Source organism: Myiozetetes cayanensis, unplaced genomic scaffold, assembly GCF_022539395.1.
Source record: "Myiozetetes cayanensis isolate MyiCay16 unplaced genomic scaffold, myiCay2020 scf4, whole genome shotgun sequence".
Lineage (NCBI taxonomy): Eukaryota > Metazoa > Chordata > Aves > Passeriformes > Tyrannidae > Myiozetetes > Myiozetetes cayanensis.
This window is the reverse complement of record NW_026087631.1, coordinates 43902711-43925046: the sequence shown is the minus strand read 5'-3', so window position 1 is coordinate 43925046 and position 22336 is coordinate 43902711. Positions and strand designations below refer to the sequence as shown.

At 35.6% G+C, this 22336-nt stretch overlaps 1 long non-coding RNA gene across 2 annotated transcripts; it reads left to right on the top strand.

Annotated features, from left to right (window-relative positions):
• Positions 1-4886: 4886 nt before the first annotated feature.
• LOC126647389 (uncharacterized) lies at positions 4887-21375 on the top strand. 2 transcript variants are annotated; one of them, XR_007630578.1, is made up of 3 exons: positions 4887-5020; positions 10043-10166; positions 20983-21375. It is a non-coding gene; the product is annotated as an uncharacterized LOC126647389 (long non-coding RNA). The 2 variants fall into 2 exon arrangements; XR_007630577.1 differs by lacking the exon at positions 4887-5020 and adding an exon at positions 9227-9351.
• Positions 21376-22336: the final 961 nt, after the last annotated feature.

Below are 22336 nucleotides of genomic sequence, written 5' to 3'. Positions count from 1 at the left end.
TGGAGTGCTGCATCTAGCTCTGGGGTCCCCAGAAAAGGAAGGGCATGGACCTCTTGGAGCAGGTCCAGAGCAGGGTCACCAAGATGATTAGAGAGATTGAGCTCTTCTCGTATGAGGAAAGGCTGAGAGAATTGGAATTGTTCAACCTGGAAAAGAGAAGGCTGCAGGGTGACCTAACTGCAGCCTTCTGGTTCCTGATGGGATCCTACAAGGAAGATCGAGAGAGTCTATTTACAAGAGCATGTAGTGACAGGACAAGAGGCAATGGTTTCAAATGGAAATAGAGTAGGTTCAGGTTAGCTATTTAGAAGAAATTCTTTACTGCGGTGGTGGTGAGGCACTAGAACAGATTGCCCAGAGAAGTTGTGGATTCCCCATGCCTGGAAGTGTTCAAGACTAGGCTGGATGGAGCCCTGAGCAACCTGGTCCAGTGAAAGGTGTCCCTCCCCATGGCAGAGGGGTTGGAACTAGATGATTTTTAAGGTCCCTTCCAATTCAGATCATTCTAAGTTACACTGTGTAATGATTGCCCTATCCCTGAAGTGTAAGGGAGTCATTAACAATATTCACTTTGTCACTCCCAAACCATGTTATTTTATGTCAGAGTGAAACAGGATGTCAGGAAAAACCACTTTAGAGTTTAATGATGGTAAACTTCATGAAGATCTTTAGATTGAAGGACTTACTATGTTTCATTTTAAGATGCACATCCTTTAAATTTCCCCTTGAGAGGTTGGTAATGTCCTTTAGATTGTTATATACTTCCATAAAATGAATTCCTGTTCACCTTTCCTATCAACCCCTCCCTCTCCACCCAAGAATGAGAAAAAGAGGTAAAATTTTAAATACAACATTTTTGAGAATTATATTTTTATGTATACTGGATGAGCTTCTATCTAATAAAAATGTCATTTTCTAAGAAAGATCTTCAATTTCATTTACAGCAGATACGCTTTCTTAGGAGATCCAAGGCAGTGTAAATTTACCCTAACTTCCTGTGTTTTTATTTTTTTAATGTTATTTTTCATAGGTTCCACTGTGTTATAAATCAATCCCGCAGGACAGTATGTTTTCCTTTGGAGAAAAACAGTTATAGAAATTGGCCAAACCACCTCTTTTTAATTCAATAGAAGTTCTCTGAAGGCATTTCTGAAATCTAAATATTTGGGGCCTTTTTTGACCTTTAATAATATTTTTTAATCTTCAATAAGCATTCATTTTGCACAAAAGTAAAGTAGAGTATTCTGCTGTACTAAAACTACTGATCTGGGAAAAAACCCCATAATTGTTGAAAATCCTTATGAATCCCCAGGAAAATACACTCAGTGGGCCAAATGCTGTTCTCACTTATACCTTTATGTACATAGAGCAGCTTGATTCCTTACCCCGCAGTGTAAGGAAGGGGCTTACTTTGGCCAAAGGTTCTATATGCAGTTTAAAGTATTAAACATTAACATTTGCAGCTCAGTATTTATATTAACAAAACAAGGGCATGGATTATCTGAGAATAGAACAAATTCCTTTTACTTTTATGAACTAATATCAATAAGTGCAGCACTGAAGGAATTGATTCCTCCCACAATTGACTGCAATTTCAGTCTGTGCCATGGCCTGTTTTAACTTTGTTACACAATATAAACTGACCCCAGCTGCATTTCTTCATTGCTATTGGATTTGCTGTCTCTGTTCTTTTTGTCAGGGTTTTTCATGAGTCGATTTGATCCTAAAGAAAAGTTTTTTCTTTCTCCTGGGATTGTTTGGTGATGTCCAAAACTTAATTCTGTCTTGCCTACCTGTATTTTTGTAAAGATTTTCCACTGTCTTTTTTACCCTTTCCTCTCTAAGGCTCTGCCTCACAGTTGCTGATCTCCTATCTATGTTATGCTGAACCTCTTGGTAAGTAAGCAGTGAGTGCTGCTCCTTTGAGAGTCAGTAGGGTCAATTTTCAGAGCTTCAAGAATCATGTGCATGTGCTGCTGCCACTTCTCTATTCAGAAGAGCTGGAGAATGCTGTTGTGTTATTCAAATGTATATCAGCCATGACCCAGATTTTTACCTACATTTTATCTGACAGTTTAACAACAAACTCTCTTGTGAACAAACTCTCTTTATGCAGACAACGATTATTATGAAAAACAAAAGGAAGCTTCTCAAAGGAGTATATCACAATTCAAACTCTTAATTTTGTGTAACACAGAATTAATTACCAACTAAATATATTGAAACTAATCCTAAGATTACAAATAAAACTTGAGAGCTGAACAATCTCATATTTTGCAAAGTTTTGGTACTTTCATAAAAATTACCAAAGCAGTAAATGAAATAACATTTTAAATTAAATTTACTTTGGGATTGTCAGAACAGTGGATTTACAATGCATTTAATAAAAAAAGATTAAATTTCCTATAATATCTGCATAGCAAAGGGACGGTGACTTCTTCCAATTCCTCTGGAGGGTAGTGATTCCTTTTAAATTGTTTTAATTTTTGTCCCTGCTTCTATTCTGTTGAGCACTTTACATCATAATATGACAAAATTATTTGGTTTGTTTCTTGCAAATCCTCTGAAGACCTGAATGGGGAATAGGTCATCCCACTATCTAACAAATGTTAATTCAGTTTACAGACTAGCTTTATGCTTATGATCTTACACAGAATTTTTAAACTAGATGTTTCATCTCCTGAGATGGCTCACAGAAAGAATATTGCATTCAGAACCCAGTTTAGGTTTGGTCTTTCTTCAAACACCATTTGCAATAGCAATAATCTGTGGAGATTTATATTTTCTTTTAATGCCAGCTTCACAATTACTATTTCTACTATTCAGCTTTCTTTATATCTACTTTAACTAAAATAATGAAATGCAACTCTTTAGTTATCAGTTACAGATATAGTACTAAGAAACCTTGTGTTTGCTGGGCTCCCTCAATCAAATGGAACACATTTCTTAAAAATGTGTAAACTATTTTTTTTCTGGTGAAGGCTGTGAAAAGACTGTTTAGATGCATAAGATTGTAATAGATCACATTGGGAAAGGCTGGGATCTTGTGTCCTTCATTTCCTCTTTTTCCCGTATTGACTTAGAACCAAAATATTTTTATACTTTTGAATATCAAACACATCTCAATTAATTGTGTTGAAATTTAATTTTTAAAATACTAGTATGTTTTCACAACAAACAATTTTTCTATATGCTTACTTTTCCATTCAGTATACTTAACTTTGGATATTGCTCTGCAATGCAAGCTCTCATCTAAGCAAATGAACCCAAATTGCAAAAGCAGTTACTCAAGTAAAAAAAATACATCCAACTAAGCTGGGAGAAAATTTATTTCTTTCTTCCTGGAATGGACTTTTGATGAATCACAGTTTATTCTTAGTCCTTTAAGGGACCAGACCAATTACCTTAGCTACTATTTCTATTGCAGATTTTAAAGCAAACTACTAGTCTTTTGTTCATTGCTAATGCATGTTAATATCAGATATTGTTCAGTTACACTTGAGAATTTGTGTTTTAATGCATACTTGTCAAAAGAAAACAAAAGCATCACATCAGTGTTACAGCACATTTACAGCAAAGTTTTACTCAACCTGTTTCCTGATTTTTTGATGCAGCTGTCCATAGCATAGCCAAAGAGGTTGATCAAGCTGTGAAAAATAAAAATAGGTGGTTAGGTATAAATCCTTCTACTTCAGACTTTTCCATGGGCTTGTGTGAGTCATGGAAAGCCCTGGAGGTAGAACTGGCTACTGGAGATGGATGCACCTATTTTTTTCTGACCAGAGAGTAATGCCATGGGCTTAAAAGATGTCACAGGAAATCCTTCAGAATTCAGGCAGAATAGGGAGTACTTAGCTCATCTAGAAAGCAGTCCTGTTATGAGTCAGAAGTTGGGTAACTAGAAGTCACAGTATGCAAGCATAATGATTGGTTTTGAAAAGTTGCCCTCTATTGCCCCTATGCAACAATAAATTATTTCTATGTAATACTGTAGGTGCTCTGACACCTTGGTCAAAAGAAGAATGTTTTGATCATATGAATAGGATAATAGAAGATGTGAAAATAATAATTATCAACATTTTGGCTCTTATCACTAGCTATTTTTTTCATTCTAATAGTCTGTATTTTGTTTTCTCTGATGTCTTCCAGAATTAGTTTATTTTAAAAGTATTTTTCTTTCAGTCCTTCATCTTTATTCTTAGGGGGTTGGAGTTTATAACATCAATTTAGTCTCCCTCTCTCATGTTTTTCTCCTCTTATTTTAGTAGTAACAAATTTTCTTCAGGAACGAAGCTTTAATGTCTTTTAACGATGTGTCATTTACAGAAGAGTGCTCTGGTTGTAGCATATCCACTTCTGGTTTAATTAGACTGCTGCTCTTCTAGGTTCCTTTCATCTTTCAAAATATATCCTGCCATTCTCTATTTTCCCCTTGCACTTCTTCTATCTTGTTTCTAATTATCATGGGAGTTGAAGAGCTTGCTCACTTTCAATGTTTTTTAGCTTCATAGAGCTTGTACCCTGGCTTCCAGATAGCAGATGCTGGTAACAAACAAACCTGCTCAGCAAGCTCAGCTATTTGTTTTCACACAGAAAAAAAAAAAAAAAGAAAGAAAAAAACCCCAAACCAACAGCAACAACAAAAAAAACATGCATCAGGAATAAAGAAGAGGTTCTTTACAACATGAGAGAGACATTTTGAATTAATAATTTATCTAGTAGTCCACTTGTATCTACAGTAACATAAACTTTATCTTGTTTTTTTAACCCTGGAGAGTAGCCATATGATATAACATTAATGAGTTTATCCACATTTTTGAATGTGCTTTGAACACAGCTAATCTCACAAGTGTCTGTTGATCATGATCTTCATTTTCTGAAGAGCATCCAGAGTCACACTTTCCCCTCTCTTTCATGGTTAAGATGAAGCATCTGCTGCCTGCTATCTTGATTATCATCATAAAGAGTGAGAATTTAAAAGCTAGAAGGATAGTAAAAGTGTGCAGCAAGCACTTGAGAGGTAAGTGTCCTGGAAAGCAGGCAACCTCTTCTTTGTGCAGTTTTTTACTGTACTACCTTTCCTTCTCTTCCCCTGCCTTTTTTTCCTCTTTCACAGAACTAGCATTGGCAGTGGTATTGTACGACTGATTAGTGCATGGTATATAGATTGTTTATTTGTTTTTTGAACTATTTTTTACTTCATCTTAATTTTTTATTTCAAAAAACAATGTTCTCCAAGGAAGGTGGGAGAAAAGTGACCTTTATGTTCCAATTCTTTCAAATTTCAGTTCTCTGCAATCCAGGTGAAAAATTAGAGCATGCACATTTCAAGGATTGTTAGCATTTCTGCAAGTATGGCAGGTTTCACTTCACAAAAAGGAGGGGACTACTTAAGACTCTGTTATCAGTGGTTCATATTCAGTGGTTGGCAATTTATTAGGTTAAGATTTTACACTCAGAGAATTACATTTCATTACTTATTTTAAAATTATTGATGAATAAGATTAATTCCTAGTCTTTCTTTTATCTTTATTAATGACAAAATTTAATTCCTGAATTGAAACTGGCAAATCTAGACATCTGTATGATCTTTGATCAGTGAATCTGAACTAGTTAAAATCAGTGAATCCAGTTAAAATCATAGTTTCAGTGCTTTTTGTACAAAGATACAGTAGCTCACCTAAAAAATCCAATGCGCAGGCTGGAAGGTGTAAAGACCTTCCCCGGATCTTCGCTCGCGAAGACTGGCCATTAATTAACAGTAGGAGGTTATTTAAGAATAAACACTTTCTAGGGGTAAAAAAATATAGAAAGGTAGAAGCAGCCACTGCTTCACACAAAGGGAACCAAAGCAGAGATACAGTGATTTACCTAGAATTTCTCAGTGGTTATCACAAAAACGCAGCATCATCCTGCATCTCAGTGTGTTCTTCCCCATAGGGCCACTGTGTTTTGTTCCCATGCCTTCTTTCCCCGTTTTGTCTATCACTTCTTTCTACCTTCACATCTATCTTCATTCTTCCTTTTTTATGTCCACCTGTTGGTTATATTTCATTTAAAGTTCCATGACTGGAGAATGAAGGCAAAGGGGTCTTTCTTATGGTAGTGTGATATTCTGGAAACACCATCACTACTCTTGTAGTTAGAACCATGGCACTCCTTGCCTTATGTATAGATATACTAGACCTGACAAATGAGTGTTCATGACCCCAAATCAGATTGGAATTAGCAGAAGAAGCTAATTAGTTCATCTTGAGTTAAGAAATTAATATATTTCCTCCTGCCTAAATCTTTGCAAAATACAAAATGATTGTTGCAGTATGCTTTTAGGATATAAAAGAATACAGAAGTTTGTAATGTTCTTAAATTGACCACGTGTCCAAGATGGTGATTGTAAGCCTTTGCGTAACCCTTCTTGTTCCCAAAATCCCACACTGCCCCTTTGGAATGTCTAAGAGATACCTGGAAACTCATCTATTGGCTGTTAACCCTTTCTTGTAATTGGTTGGTTTGTAACACCTCCTGACCTCCCACTGGTCACCTTGTGATCCCTCCAAAAGGTACTTAAGCTGTTTTCAGATCAATAAACTCTCTCTCTGCCTGCATCTCTCCTGCCTGGCTGTCGGCCCCGTGGTCCCTCTGGAGGGCCATGAGGCGCCACGGGGTGGGTGAACCAGGGGGGGAGCACTCCCCCCCTCGGAGCTAGGGGCAAAAGGAAGCCTCCTGTTCCGGGGATCCCTGTCCTTATAGGCAGGTTTACAGTACTGATCTCTTTTTAGAGTTTGTGAAATGAAAACCAACGCAAGTGTAGAAGGGTATGAGGTGAAACAGGTCATTATTTCATAAATAGCTCTATGCAGTGGAAAGTTTCACTGATTTCAGACTTCTGGGAGATTTGGAAGGGTAAGTTTAAGGACAGAAAAATAATAAAATACCCACAAAACAAGCAGTGCACTACAGCAGATGTCAAAGTTCTGGTGTAGCAGAAAAATCACACCAAAAATACATAACAAAATTATCTGTCAAAACTTTTGTACAATGCATAGTCATTTCAGCTCAGAGCTTGCAACCAGGGACATTTTAGCATTCATCTCTTGAATAGCAAGAGACTATCATCTTGCAAATGGTTTTGATAGGATGCAGTAAATTCCTGAACTATCGTAACAACTCAACAGGGACTAAATTGTTGCTAAGACAAAGATTCAGCCCTTCTTCTAAAGTTATGACAGACAGTTGTGACTTTTTGGTAGAACAGCTGAAAGCATCTTTGCTTGGCCAACAAGAGAGACATACTGAGCTTTCTATCCACTTAGTCGCTTCATGCAAGATTGGATAAATAGTCACCACAGACTCAGTGAAACTGAGGGGTTTAGTCCTTATTGACTGTACTGAGTAAAAGTAGTCATACGGATGATGGATAATTTTTTACACCGGATCTGAGTCTAACATCAACCAAAAAAGGGTATTTTTATACTACTGAGTTGGAAACACTTCATTTTGCATCAGAGTGCTAGTAACCCATACAGCATACCCTTCTCTGTGAATGGACTAAACAGTTCCCTTGAATGAGACTATATTTTGTGTTTTTGATCAACCATAGTTTTATCAACTATGTCAACTATATTTTATCCTGCTGAACCTTACATGTCATATGACTATAAAGAAAGGCAGGAGCAGCTCTCAGCATGGCCCAGCCCAGCAACACACATTTCAGCTGCACTGCAGAGGGAGACAAGCTATCATCATTAGCAAGAGATGGCTGCAATGCTGTGCTATGGGTAAAAGCCAGACCCTGTCTTGGTAGCTGTGTGTGACATGTGAACTTGTAGTTGAAGATCAGCCTGGTCATTGAAGGGAGTTTGGACTAGATGGCCTTTTGAAGGTCTGTTCCAACTCAAATAGTTCTCCAGTTCTAAGATTCTCTAACACAGTCCTCAGCTGCAAGATGCGCTTGGTGCAGTCAGACTAGGGGCTAAAGGTGTGAAATACAAGGGTCTTGTGCCATGGTTTGCTTCTGCCAAAATGCAAAATGGTATGAATCCTGTGACTGTTATTCAGAGGGCATACAGCACAGAATATATTCCCAGGATATACTGAAATGGGAAGGTTGATCCAAAGGTTGATCTAAATAGGGTTGGACTTATCTGTAACACCTTCCTAAAGGATGTTGTATTAGTTCTACTTAAAGTGAATGCTTGTTTGCTCTATAAGTGCAATATTGTTAAATTACAAACAATGCAATTTTGTGGTAATTGTGGTTCCATTCCAATGCAATTGTTAAAGAACAGTTATTTCAAGGAGTTTCTTTAGCAAACAAAGCTACTTCTGTTTTTATGACTTTTGACAAATCAGTAACAGCCACTTGAAAGAAAACATAAAACCTCCTAAATTGTAAAACTGGAATGAAATGGGAATTAAAAATTCAGTCAAGTTTACTAGCACAGAAGAAAACAAATAAAAGAATCTTTGCAAGCAAGAAGTAATCCAATAAATCCAGCACCCAAGTGATTTAGTTGAGTAATCTTAATTGCAATACTTTAGTCTTAATTTTGGTTTCTTACTCTGTCATGCTACCTGTGATCCCACACATAGTCAAGAATGTCACAGTGATCAAATAAACTAGAAAACCCCAGATACACAGAGGCCACTGTTGACATAAGCTGTTAATCATGAAAATATGAGTCAAAAAAAGAAGCACACTGATGTAGTATGTCTGAAAACCTATTGATTCTCCAGTATATTAATTCTTTTCACAAAAGAGTTATTGTCAAAGAATGAGTCACAGAACAAAATATGATGCCTTTGTCTATGCTCTCATTTACAAGATTTTTAAAAAGTGATTAATGTATTTTTGACTAATTGTATTTTAATTTAACACACTTAAGTCCAAAGTGCGGGATCTATCTCAGACAATATTATATACCATCTGATCACAGTGGTATTTGGTAAAGAAAATTCAGCAGAATATTTATGCACACATACAACTATATTTATAAAGACGTATACATACAAGACAGGAGGACAATAAAACCACATATAATTGTAAATAACTGTATGGATAATACAGGCAAAGAAGGTTCTTTTGGAAAGTATGAAAAGGAAATTGCTCATACAACTACAATTTGTCACAAAAAGAAAATAACAGTGGTTGTTTACATTCTCTGAGTTTGTGTTTTTCAGTTTAGGTGGTGTTCTTCTTTATTAAAGCCATTTAAAATAAACTGATTGTGTGAAGATACTGTGGACTGCCCTTTCCAAAGGTTTAAGGAAGACTATTAAGATTCACACCTTACTTCATTGCCATTTCCTCATGGAAAAAAATCTCATTGAATTGGAAATAATAGAAATAATGTGAGTGCGGAAAAAAAATTGATAGCTTAGTAAAAGTGTAAACTACAAAGATGTGATATGTCAATAACTCCGTTGAGCACTCTAGGGATTCAAGAGTTCTCTTCAAAATCTTACTATATTCCGAAGATCTGTTATGGTGATCAACCCTGACTGAAGATACTTCTTCCTATATTGATTTCTGTAATAACAGCTCTTCATATACCTCAAGAATCTGAAATGGAAAGACCCTCTGCTATGTCTGTCATATATTGAAAAGACTAGATGCTTGCTAAAGTATCACAAGGCTCTGTTTTCTAAATGCTCCATACAACTTGATGTCTCATTTAAGATTCAAGATTAAAAAGAAAAAAAATATTAATAACATTAAACCCATGAAACACCACTGAAAAAATACAAAAGATTTTGTTTTATCTACTTTTGTGAAACAAAATCAGAAAAACCTTTATTTTTCCTTCTTTATCTTGTCCACTTCCAGTGGACTTGAAATTGACTAAGAGGCTTCTATATTACATCTAGGTCTGCTCATGCTGGGGAGAATGTTTCCCTGATAGATCACATAATATAGCATGTGAATATTTCTAGATTTTTTTTCAGATACTGATTCTTTCACTGAAATTTGTCCCTTTCTCTGAGTTATTCCACTGTTTTAACTGAGCAGGTTGGTGATACAAAGGCTTTATTTTCCTTGTAGGGTCAACTGATCCTGTGGCTCTACATGGCAAGGTGGAAGTTGTGCCCACCTATATTCTATTTCTCGATTGTGGTCCCAGTCTCCCCATGGAACTGGATCTGTGTGCGAGCTGACTGAACTTAAGGTAACTGGTGGGAGCACAAGGAGCTGGGCTTGTTGCAGCAGAGAGATGACAGTAGATTTGTTCACCATGCCTTGTCAGCCTAAACAGTCCACTGAAAATGAAAATATCTTCTTAGGTTAGGTGTCACTTTCTGTACTAGATTGATCCACTTACAAAGGGAAGTCAAAGAGGCTTTCCCCACTTCTGTGACCAAGGTTGAGATTTCATGAATGAGTCAACAGAACCTAGGAGGAAAGTTGCTCATGTGGCTTTTTCAGACCTGACACACAACCTCTTCAGATACTGCCATTTCCTAAGACTCTTGTAAGTCTTTCTTTCTCTCTTGTTGTAGGTTTTCTTTATTTGAAAAGACTTTCTCTTCCTTTTAACCTGCTGAACTTTGCAGTTCTCAATGAGCTATCTGCTTTGCTGTAAGGATAAGTAAAAATAGGAGTTGTTCACAGTCTCTGACAGTTGGCTTTAGGGCATAGCCTCAAATGCAAATAAACACATAGTAATACTAAATATGAGGTTATAGTGTACATTAATTGACTTGGGTTGCAGAAATCATAAAAACAATTTTTCCTATTTTTTTTAATGTTTCTTTTGTTGCAAATCAGAATGGCAGTACTTTATACTGATATGAGTGTATATTAGTATATTGTCTTCTATCTATTTAATAGATTTAGGCAATCCAATCAAATAATCATATCCGTTTAGGATTTAATACTGAGTTAACAAAACCAATAGTGTTTTACAGAAAGTGGAATTACTGGGTTTTTTTCTGATACTCCATAAAATTATTTGTACTACTTGTATCCTATTACTTTGTCAAGACATAAACAGTCAATAGTTTAGGATACTTTAAATATTTGATAGTGAAGATTGTACAATTAATCACAAACAACAGAATATCAGAGAAAAAAAAGATTATGTAGAAAATAATTTTCACTTGCAAAATACCATGAGGTGCAATTATCTAAATGACTTTCAAAAATATTTACTAGTGTAGCACAATTATAATATTAATCACATCTTCCACACCGCATGTGCCCAGTCAAAATCTTGGCTTTTTTTTTTAATGGCAAATAAATTTCTGAAATTTACGGAGACTGGTTTGGGGTAGTGTCCAAGGTCAGTATTTTTTACTATATCTTTGGACAGCTTTTTTCAGCAACGGCTAATGCTAAAGGCTTAGATACCCAGAATCTTGGGAGAATGTGGTGTAGCGTTCAGGTGTTTCTACCAGTGAAAGAGACCTTGCCCCATTAGATAAGGTGAAATTTGATTAGAAAAAAATGACAAAGTAGAAATGTTGCAATTTCAGCTGTGAAATTAAAAAAAATCTAATTAGGTCAAAACCACCAATAGGCAGTGTCGTGCTTTTAACATGTGGTGTCTGGGTTTTTTTCTAAGTAATACATTCCAACTGAAATGTCAGTATTTTGAATTTGATATTAATTTGGAATTTAATTGAAATATAAAAACAATTGAATAGTCTCATAAAATATTGCCATGGCTGATAAAAATATATATTTTTTTTGAGAGAGTACAATTTAAACCGATGAAAATCAGTGCTGATATTGCTCCAGCCAAGAATAATCAAAATGGACCTAACACAACTTTTATCAGCTTGAAACAGAGGCAATTCATCTTGCAAAATGTGTGGATATCTCCCCCTACAGAGAGCAAGGCAGTGTAGGCTCAATACTTGTCCTTAAAATAGCACAATCTTCTCAACTTTCTTTACAACCCTCTGATTGCATTTCATCCATAATCCACAGTTCTCTTCTCACTGGAAGGACTGTGATCTGGTTTCCTGAAGTCCAGATCAGTGTTTTTAGGACAAATGGTTAGTTGTAGACAGGTGTTTTGATTCACTCTTTAATGATATTTCATTTCTATTGTAACCTTGACTGAAGAGCTGAAGAGGTGAAAGAATCATGACTGTAATAAAGGAACCCTGGACTGCTTTTGGTGGTATTTTTGGTAGTAACTATTGGTTGTTTCTCTGATTTAATAACAGTTAGTAAGAAATACATTTCCTAGGACCCATACATCTCAAATTGTCTCAATTTTCCAGTTATCAGTGCTAAATTAAAGGCATTTTAAAAGTTAATGATACTCCATAGTCTTCAATTCATACAGTGTTTCTTTTCTCATATTTGGGTGAACAGTGATACAGCTTTCCTGTAGATATCCACAAATCTTTGTACATTTTATGAGGGAAATAATTGGAACTACTTAACTGGAACTGCAACTCTCTTAATTGGAATTACTTTTAATTACTAGCTGGTTTTCACACATGAGATAACACCTCCTCATGGGCCCATTGTAGTTCTGCTCATATTTTTGATGGTCTATCTATCAGAACCAGATTTCTGTACTAAACAACATAACAAACAATGTTCTTTCTTAGCTGAAGAAGCTGAGAAATTGTGGGCAGTATATAATGATCTGTGTCTGAGGAAATCTGGCTCAAGTACCAGACCTGAATGTGTGTTATGAATATAAACCATCTGTACATAAACCATCTGTATTCTTAAATGTGACTGCCAAGAAAGTATATAAAAACTAAGAGATTAAGATTTTAAAAGAACCACCAAAGTAATAAAATATTCAGTTTCTTTAGTGATGCTAAAGGAAAATGGCGTTTAGCTAGTTACACCTTCTGAACAACTTTGAACCTCATGAAGACTGTAACAAATCAGGTAACAAAACATTTTAGCAATTACCCTTACTCTCTAATATAGATGCAATAAACATCTTTTCAGTTATTGGATGAAACTACAGAGCTGTCTATATTGAGAACTGCCATTGTTGATCAGATTATTTGTTCATTTTATGATGGTATCACAACAGCAACTCACAGTGGTTTGGACAGTTCAATTTTAATATCCAGAACCAGCTTCAACAATCAGAGTGTTTCACGAATTAGAGCAAACATAGTTCCTTGCTAGGACCTCCCAGATATCCTGAATTAACCAAGGAATCTCTGGCCCAGCTCAGCAAGCACCACTATTCTGGAAACGGCACATAGTTATTCGCATTGCTAGGTCACACCAAACAACAATAGATCTTCTGGATGTTCACCTGAACCTGTGTCTAGTGGCAGAAAATAAGGGACATCTGGTGGTGTGACATATCACATGACTTAACAAAGCTCCCTGAGCAAAAAGAAAGGGCTGATCCACAACAGTTGAACAAAAACGGAGTCAGTGATTTGATATAGTCACATGGAAGTTAGTATTCTATAATCTCTCACACGTATCAGGTAGTATTTTCTAATTTTTGTAAGTGTCTTTGGTTTGCCTGAAATATTTTCAACACAGAGTAAGTGATATTGGAAAAACTGACAGTCCCATCGATTGTGTGGAATGTTCAGAAATTCAGCAGGACAGTCATCATCATAATCACTGAAAAGGTTGTACTGATACTAGGAAGGATATTATTATTCCTCCATTTTGCTCCTGAGAGATGCCTTCCCATAACCCCCAAATACGGTCTTCATTTTATTTCTATGAGAAATAAAAGCCAACTTGAATTCTGAAGTACCAGAGAACTACTTGCAAATATTATAGCTTGATTTTTTTTTTTTTACAGATACTGTAGATAATAGGTACTTCAGATTTACTAAAGTGCATGATTGCTTTTTAAACTGTGCATTTCTTCATAATAATGCAGTGTAAATAAGTTGTTGTACTGTAAAACATCACCACTCTCTCACAAGCCTCTAAAGTTCTTAAAAGCACTCACTCTTATTTGGCTTTTAAAAACTAGCTATTAATATTTACATTTGTGACTGTGCACAAATATATAAAATCAACATAAAAGCCAGAGGTTTAAGTACCTGCCCTTCCATTCACCAGGTCAGAAGGAACTTGTAGATCTGTCTCAGAGGATTTCTTGCCATTATAAATACGAAACTAGGATGTTAAAATGAAAAAGAAGCAAATAAAATAATAATAATAATAATAATAATAATAATAATAATAATAATAATAATAGCAAGGGACAGAGCTCAGTTTGATGGCTCCAAAGAGTGGAAGGAGATTATATTAAAGCATAAATGGGGTTTTAACATTTTTTAAATCCAGAAGGTCTAATCTAATCTAATCCTTTTCAATCCAATTTTTTTAATGCAGCCTAGACATCAGATTAAATCTTGCACTTTTTTAGGCCATTGCAAACAGAATCAGCATCTGTGCTGCCTTTCTAATATTCAACATTTCAAAAGGGATTTTAAATGAATCACGAGTATAATTATAGAACATAAACAAATGAAAAGCTATGAATTAGATACCAGACATCTTATTTTTAATTTAAGGTGGAAAAAATTATAATGCCTTTTGGTAATTTTTCCTTTTCTGGTAAATGAAATGACTATTAAAAAGATAGGAAAAGGAAGAACCCATTCTTGAGGTCATGTAACACTATGAAGACAACAGCTCACAGAAAGAATTTTTTCCTTTTTTTTTTTTTTTAAGTAATTTGATGCCATAAAATCAACAATTTGAATTTTATCTGCTGAGTTTTCTAATACTGATGTTAATGAAATATACCTATCGGATAAAAAGCCTTGGTTTTTTTCCATTCTTTTCCTGGGTTTTAGATACTGCTATATTTTGAATTTAAAGTGAATCATAAGTTCTTGTAAAGTGCAAAATAATGTACTGCAGATTACTGTGTCCCATAGTAAATACAGCATCTCTTCTACCAATACAAAGATTTCCAAGCTCTCCCTCGCCTGCTGCATCAGATACATGACAAACTACTTATTGCTGAGGTAACAAATTGTCTGTTGAGCTATTCTTCTTTTAACACACTTGCTTCTCCCAAAGGAAACACAAAACATTCTACAAGATAGTTTTTGTTAGATTAACAAGTTCTTAGGCACTGGGGTAAAAAAACTTAAAACACCAATAGAAAGATGACCATCATGTATGTATATTAGAATCTAATTTTTAAGACACTTGAACCTGGTTTTGTTCCTGATCAAGTCATGGCAAAGCCACAGTGGGATTGCTTCCAGTAGAACATGATTTAATTTAGGAGTGAATAGTTTGAAAACATGACCTGCAGATGCCAGAATCGTCCTCTTTTGAGACCTCAAAAATTTGTAGCATCAGAGTAGACTTCTTTAGAAATGTTATGCATTTAAATGTGATTTTGTGTTTCATATATATCTTTAGTAGGTCTTCAAGACATAAATTTGGGGCTCCTTCTGCTGTTCAAGTAGTGCAGATTGGATCTTACAATAAATTTTTTATTTTATTGAAAATATCTCAGGATAGTTTTGTTTGAGGTGATAAGCTGTGGTGGACAGAATAATGAAAATAGTTTGTATTCTTCTAAGTTAGTTATTCAAAAAGAATGAGCACAGATATGGACTTCAAGCATGGATAAGAAGGTATGAATAAGTACATTCAGAAGGATCTGAGTGGTCTGAACATACATATAGTAGCTTTAGTCCTCAATGTTATTGACAAAAAAAAGACAATAAGCACAGTTTAACATTTTCTTTTAAAAGGAGCATGAATTTTCACTGCTCAGAATATCATGTTGGACTCAAGAACCTTTTCATGTAAAAATATAATGACAAACAGTTAAAATACACTAGAAGTGGCCACAAACTCTTGCCTTTAAAGATAGGTCTAATTCTTAAGTGTCTAATTCTGAAGCCAGTCAAACTGATGAATAGCCAAAAGACTGCCAAATTCAAGACACATTCATTTTTTTGCCTAATGTATTATTATAATTAATCAGTTCAACCTGCTGGAAGAAGACCTGAACAAACAACGAAACAGAGACTTCAGTGCATTTGAATTGGCCTTCTGGTTGGGGAAATCAAAGGACCAAGAGTTTGTGTTGCATGTGGGAACATGAAATCAGACTATAGTTCAAAGAACTTTAAAAAGGAGGATGCAGTAATGCTATCATAGCCCTAACAGCTATTAGTACTTTAGCTTCTCAAAAGCCAGCTAAAATGCAGACTTACATGTTCCATTTTACACACAGCAGTTTTTTTGCTAGTACACTGTTAAAAAGAATACCAACAAGATCTAAAACATTTTAGTTCACACCTGAGAAAACACACTGGTCATGTATTTCAAGAAGAAGAGAGAATGTATTCAAAAGGTACATCAGTTAAAATCATACATTTAAATTGTCAGAATAAAATTCAGCTAATGATTGGAGGATTACCTAACACTGGTTTAGTGCATAGGTGTGTATTGAAAATGCTTGGTAAAACACACAAGATCTGGATGCATTTGGACCTTTCCACTATGTAAAGTAACAAAGACTGTCTTTTTATATGTTCTCAAATATATTATATATCATATATATATAAAAAATTGTATTTTATTATATATATATTCACATTATATTATACTCTGAGTTGGGGATTTTTAAACTGCCATGGTCAAAAACTTGTTGATATTTATATATTCCTAATTTTGAGTGAATAAATGTCTACACAGAATATTGGGCAAGAGTGAATCCAGATATTTATTTTATAATAACTCTTTCTTTGTTAGTTGGCCTTTCCACATCCAAAATTATACTTTAGATCACACTCTCAATGTGAGGAAATAAAGGGAACCTTATTGACTTGAAATAAACCCAAATCTTTGCTGACCAGTGAACATTTCAATTGTTTACACATCTGGATTTGCAAAGTCTTATGTGTGCCATGGTTGGGATCTGTCTAGATATCTATTCATTCATGAAAAGCATCTTACATATACTAGAAATTAGTGACACTGGAACAGGGAGAAATGACAGTCTTGATTTTCTATTTGCCCATTACTTTTGGGGGCAACACAGGAACCCTCCAGCATTGCCCTTACTGTGTACAACATCTAACAATGTTTGTTTTTTAGGCCCTGGGTTGTGGAGTGTTATCAGAACTGCAAAACAAGTTTTTTCCATTAAAATGGGATATTAAAGCTTCATATTACAGCCTCAAAAAAGCTCTGAAATATTCCTGATCCCTTCTCCTATTGCATATTAGTGTAGTCAAGTGCACAACATAACCCCGAGCAATTACATTATTTCTGAAAGGCAAGATTCATTGACAGTTGCAGAGAAAAAGTTTTTATTTTACTACTTAGTGATAGCTTTCTTCCCCCTGCTTTGACTTTCTGTTGACATTGGTGTTGCTTATCTTTTCCAGCCTCCCACACATATTGATTACCTCTCTCAAGCTGATGCCCTCTGTTCTCCCTTGACTTGCTGCTTTATCTTGCTCTGTAACACTTGTACATTTTTAGTTACTTCTATTTGTACACATGGGCCAAATCTATCCTTGGTTTTCTGCCAAGGTGTTACATCAAGTATAAATTTGACCCTCTGAGTCTTTCCTTACTGCTTCTAAAAGCAGGTTTCCAAACACAGATGAAGATGGTTCCCATGATGGAGTAAGTATTTATAGCATAAGACCTGACTCTGCACACAGAGAAAAACGTAAGGCCTCTAAAAAAGGCTACAGCTTCTTCATAGGCACACACCAGGATTTTAAGTCCATGACAGACTTTCTCACCCTCTGTCCTCCATTTGTCAGAGATTTCTAGTTACACTGCTGTGCTCATAACTATTGGTGTGTAATCAGCACCATGCTCTGTATGTACCTTCAAAGCTGATTTGAAGCCTGTTATCTTGAGCTGTTGGTATGCCACACATCCTTCAGCATAATTTGGAGGAGGAGAATGTCCCTAGCGAAGAGCTGAGGACTGTGCCAGTTCCAGTGACACTTCAGTAGTGCCCTGCTTCTCCTGGGAGTGGTATTGTAACCTCTCTAACAGCTTTACACACGTGTGAGTCTTCTGTGACTGCTCAGGAAATGTCATATCCAAAGAACTCACACCTCTTGGGTCAATCTAGCATAGACACTGGAATGATATGTATTTTTAAAGTGCAATTCTTACTTTTTATATACAGAAAATACTGTAGTCTTTGCTAACAGAAGCAAGACACTTTACTCCATTTCACTCTCATGGTACTGAAAAATACTGCTCAATTTGAAATGTTCTGGAAAACCCAGCAACAATTTTTGAATGACATATACTGACCAATGTATGTCTTATATGTCTTTGTAATTAGTATTTAATTAACTTCTCTTCAACTTCTCCTGTCTTTAGGAAAGATTGGCAAAAAAAGACAAACTTAGAGTGAATGTTTTTCTGGTCATACATCATCCTTTGCATATTTTTTGCATATAGATTTTATTTCCAGATTATAACTATTAGATTCAATTTTGTTTTAGTAGAAAAAATATACTAAAAAGTTCCAATTAAGTCACCTATAAACTAGCAGATAGTGTGCGGTAAATTAATTCAGTTTCTTAGTCTCTGAATAGGACAGAAAGGTAAAAACTTTAAGAAATACAAATATAAACACAGTAAAGGTTGTAGAAAATGAAGTGTGATTCCTGTTTTAACTAGTCTGAGCAGCATAACATTGAGGACAACTTACTAAGATCAATACTTTTAAAGATGAGGAACCTTTATCTTTTTTCTACTATGGTGTTCACTGTGATGTAATTACCCTTTTAAATATATTTTTCCTGAAGTAATCAATATAAACAAATTTACTCACAGTTACTATAAATATCACACATTTTATATATGTGATTACACTGGGATTTACCTATATATTCAACTATTTAAAGCAAAGTTGGAAAATTTGGTTACAAATGGGAGGAAAATTTGACATCATAATTCTTAATGCAATCATTGAGAAACATATCTTCTCTGAAAAACAGACATTGCAGGTAGAATATAGAAGTTACCTTTTAAAGATGTCTCTAATTACACCATGCAGTATTAAAATGAAGATTTTGTGTATTCATGGTGAGCAAACCCACAAGGGATTATTCCTTACTTTCTCTATGAGATTTACTTTAGCAGCATAAAACACTTCACTGTCAGAAGTTACAAGCTGAAAGTTATACCAGCAGAAGGACCTGAACACCAATGGTATTAAAAAGAAAAGTAGTTAAGGTTGTCTACCAGCTATTAAAATTCTTTTTCTTCTGTACAACACTCACAGTTTGATAGTGTTCTTTCAACTCATGAAAGAAAAGGATTTTCAGTTATGTTCTTTTACGTAAAAGTTTATCACTGTATTGTCTCTCATATAAGGAAATCAACTACCAGTTTATTTCCAAAAAGGTGAACTTACGCTTATTTGGGTGAGATACTCTGAAAGAGTATAATGGAATACTTCACAGACAAAGCAGGTGTTTTCTTAAAGCCTTCATGAAAAGAATTATGGTGATTACAATCTTCAATCTCGTATTGAGTATTATCAGTCCTGATAACTATTGGCTGGAATTCCTAAGCAAGCCTGTGTGATGGAAAGTTTTATACTGAGAATTGCTGGTACCCAAAAGCCTATGAATAATCACTGTTAGATTCGGACTAAACACTTAGGTTCTTTTGAAATCACTTTGTCTAGAAAGATTGAAATACTCCTGGGTCACATTTAAACTCAATACAAAAATTATCCTCTGTCTGGTCTTCCATATAAACTAAACCAAAATCAAGATGAGGGGATGAAAGATTTTTAAAAAATCACAAGCTAAGATGTAGGGGTTTGATTGGGCTCATCTGGTTTTCATATTTTCTGGGGTTAATTCTAAAGAGTAACTCTCTTTTTAATAAATGAAATATTTCAGGTGTAAATAATTTGTTTGCAATTATGCTGATTAAGTTGCCTAAGATCCTTATATTTGGATATCACTAGATGATAATTTCTGAGGTTTCTGTGGACCTCTTGGTCACTCAGAAATTTACAGTCTGAGCCATTATACACTGCAGAAACAAAAGCTCTGAGATGGAAACAGGAGAAATATCTGTGGAATGGTAAGAAATTAGAAAATTACAGATTACAGAGCATTTCAGGGGAAAAAAAGACCGAAGGTACAAAGGTACAAAGTGCTGAGAGAAGAGGAAGGGAGGGAATTGGTGGTGACATTATCAGGATATATCTAAAAAGAAATCAGACTTTCTCCAAATATTTTTACATTTTTGATACATCTGTGAGACTGCTGCTGGTAGAATTGACAACTTTGTATGAACTCAAATTATTTTGTCTTTGTGAAAGATAGCTAAGGAGCTGATGCTTAGTCCAAATGCTGAAGCAAAGGTGCCATTTTGGAGGTGTTGATTCCTTGAACCCTGAAATGTATCATGGCTGGGGTCCCTGGGTGGGCCTGCCATGAAACATGGTGAAAGTGTACCTGGTGGGACTGATCAGGGTGGGGAAGGTTCAGTGGTGGCCATGCTAAGTGGGTACCAGGGAGTAAGCAGGATCTCAACAGGAGTCTAGTCTCACAGGAGGATTTCTTTCCCCACCCAGATTGCCTCTGGCAATCTGATTTGACTTTAAATCAGCACTACTCTTTCCTTCATGCTCTGCTAATGGTGTGTAGTAGTCCAGGCATACTCAGATATTGCTTCATTGTCCAGACTGGTCTCTATATCCCACAAAACCTTAAGGGCAATATGACCACTTTGCTTCCTTCCTTTACTGTAGAAAGCTCCTCAGCAGTGGTGTGGGGACTAGCAAGGTCAGAGTGGGAAGCTCAGTGCAGGCTAAATGCTATTATCCTTACATTTGCTGTTGGCTACCTGTGTAGAGGCACTAATTGTACTAATCAATTTGCTGATACTGCATTTCCACGAAGTGGATGAGCTTAGTGTGCTTGGCACCAGGTGTAACTGAAGGACAAAACAAGCTGAGCCTGGACAGGCTCCTGCTGGCACATACATAAAACAGCTGTCCTGACTCTGCTTTTTTACTTTTCTATTTTTTCCTCTTCTCTACCCCCCAGATGACTATCACCCTAAGCTGAGTGCTTCATCCTACATCAGACTCTCCTCAGAAGGGCTGACTGCAGCTGAGATTTCTCAGCTTCTCTGCTGGGTTTCACCACTTCCATCTCAGTACACAAGGCCCACTGGATTCAGCTGCTCAGCCATGTACTGGTGGAGCTGAAGAGAAGCAGTGCGTATGAAAGATTGGCCCGTGACACACAGCCGTATGGAAGAAATTCCAGGTCATTTCTGACCCCTTATCCTTGAGAGAGGAACTCTTTTCTAATGGAGAAATACTGTCCTCTTTTTCACCTCCAGATAGGGCAAATCAGCACACTCTCTACATCAGTAAACTGTTTTTTTTAATGTACGTAAGAAGAAAACCCTGTTTTTTCCTCTGATGCATGATGGCTAGGCAGTGGGAAAAGAATAAAAAATGGAAACAAAGTCTTGTTTTAATTAAAATTTATACTCAAGATATTTAAATAAAGAAAATATGAAAAAAAATAATATTTTCTTTTCATTTGAAATCCAGCTCCATGATGTGCAGTGGCACCTTAAAATATTAAAATATATTAGCCTTGATTTAGAAAATTTATAAATAAGGAGAGGAATATGCTTAGGGTAGAATATAGGAGACTTTAAAATCCATAGTATCGTATAAAAGCCAAGTGTCATTTAATATTTAATATTGTATTCAACCTTTATCACTTTTGGCTGGAAAGTACATACCACTAGTTGACAGAATCCCAAAGCAAGAATAAAAAACAAACTAAAAAAATATTCTACTAAAAAAATTAAAAAGGAAGAGATCTTCTTATTGAGAAAAATATTGATACTAGAAAGGCAAAAGATGTATACTAAAGTGATGAACAGTGGCAAGGCCCTTAAGAAGTCTTCTTCAACCTTTCTTATAAGTGTGTAGTGCATTGAATCAATTGAATAAACTGTCATTCCAAGGTAAGACTAGGAAGTAATCTTCATAAGAAAAATGAGTTAGCAGAACTTGTATCATTCTGATAATATATAGATGCCACTGAGCTGACTGACATACTCTGTTTAAACATGGAAAACTGCTTACTGCTTATTGCAGGATTGTTTCTTCTAGAGCATTTAATATTTCTATTGTGAGAGGTTTTTCACAAGATAGTTTAGTAATCCTATCTGACACATATTTCCAATCTGGCATTCCAGGGTGTTTTAGGACCTGAATACACAATCTGAAGGTTAAAAACTTCGTGGATCAAAGGTTGCCAAGGGACAGCTCACCCAGGGGTTTAATCTTGCTCAGTGTGTCTTACCAGCTCTGTACACAACACTGTTTCTGCTCCTGCCTCCCCATGCCTGACAAACTGCATAGATTGGAGGACA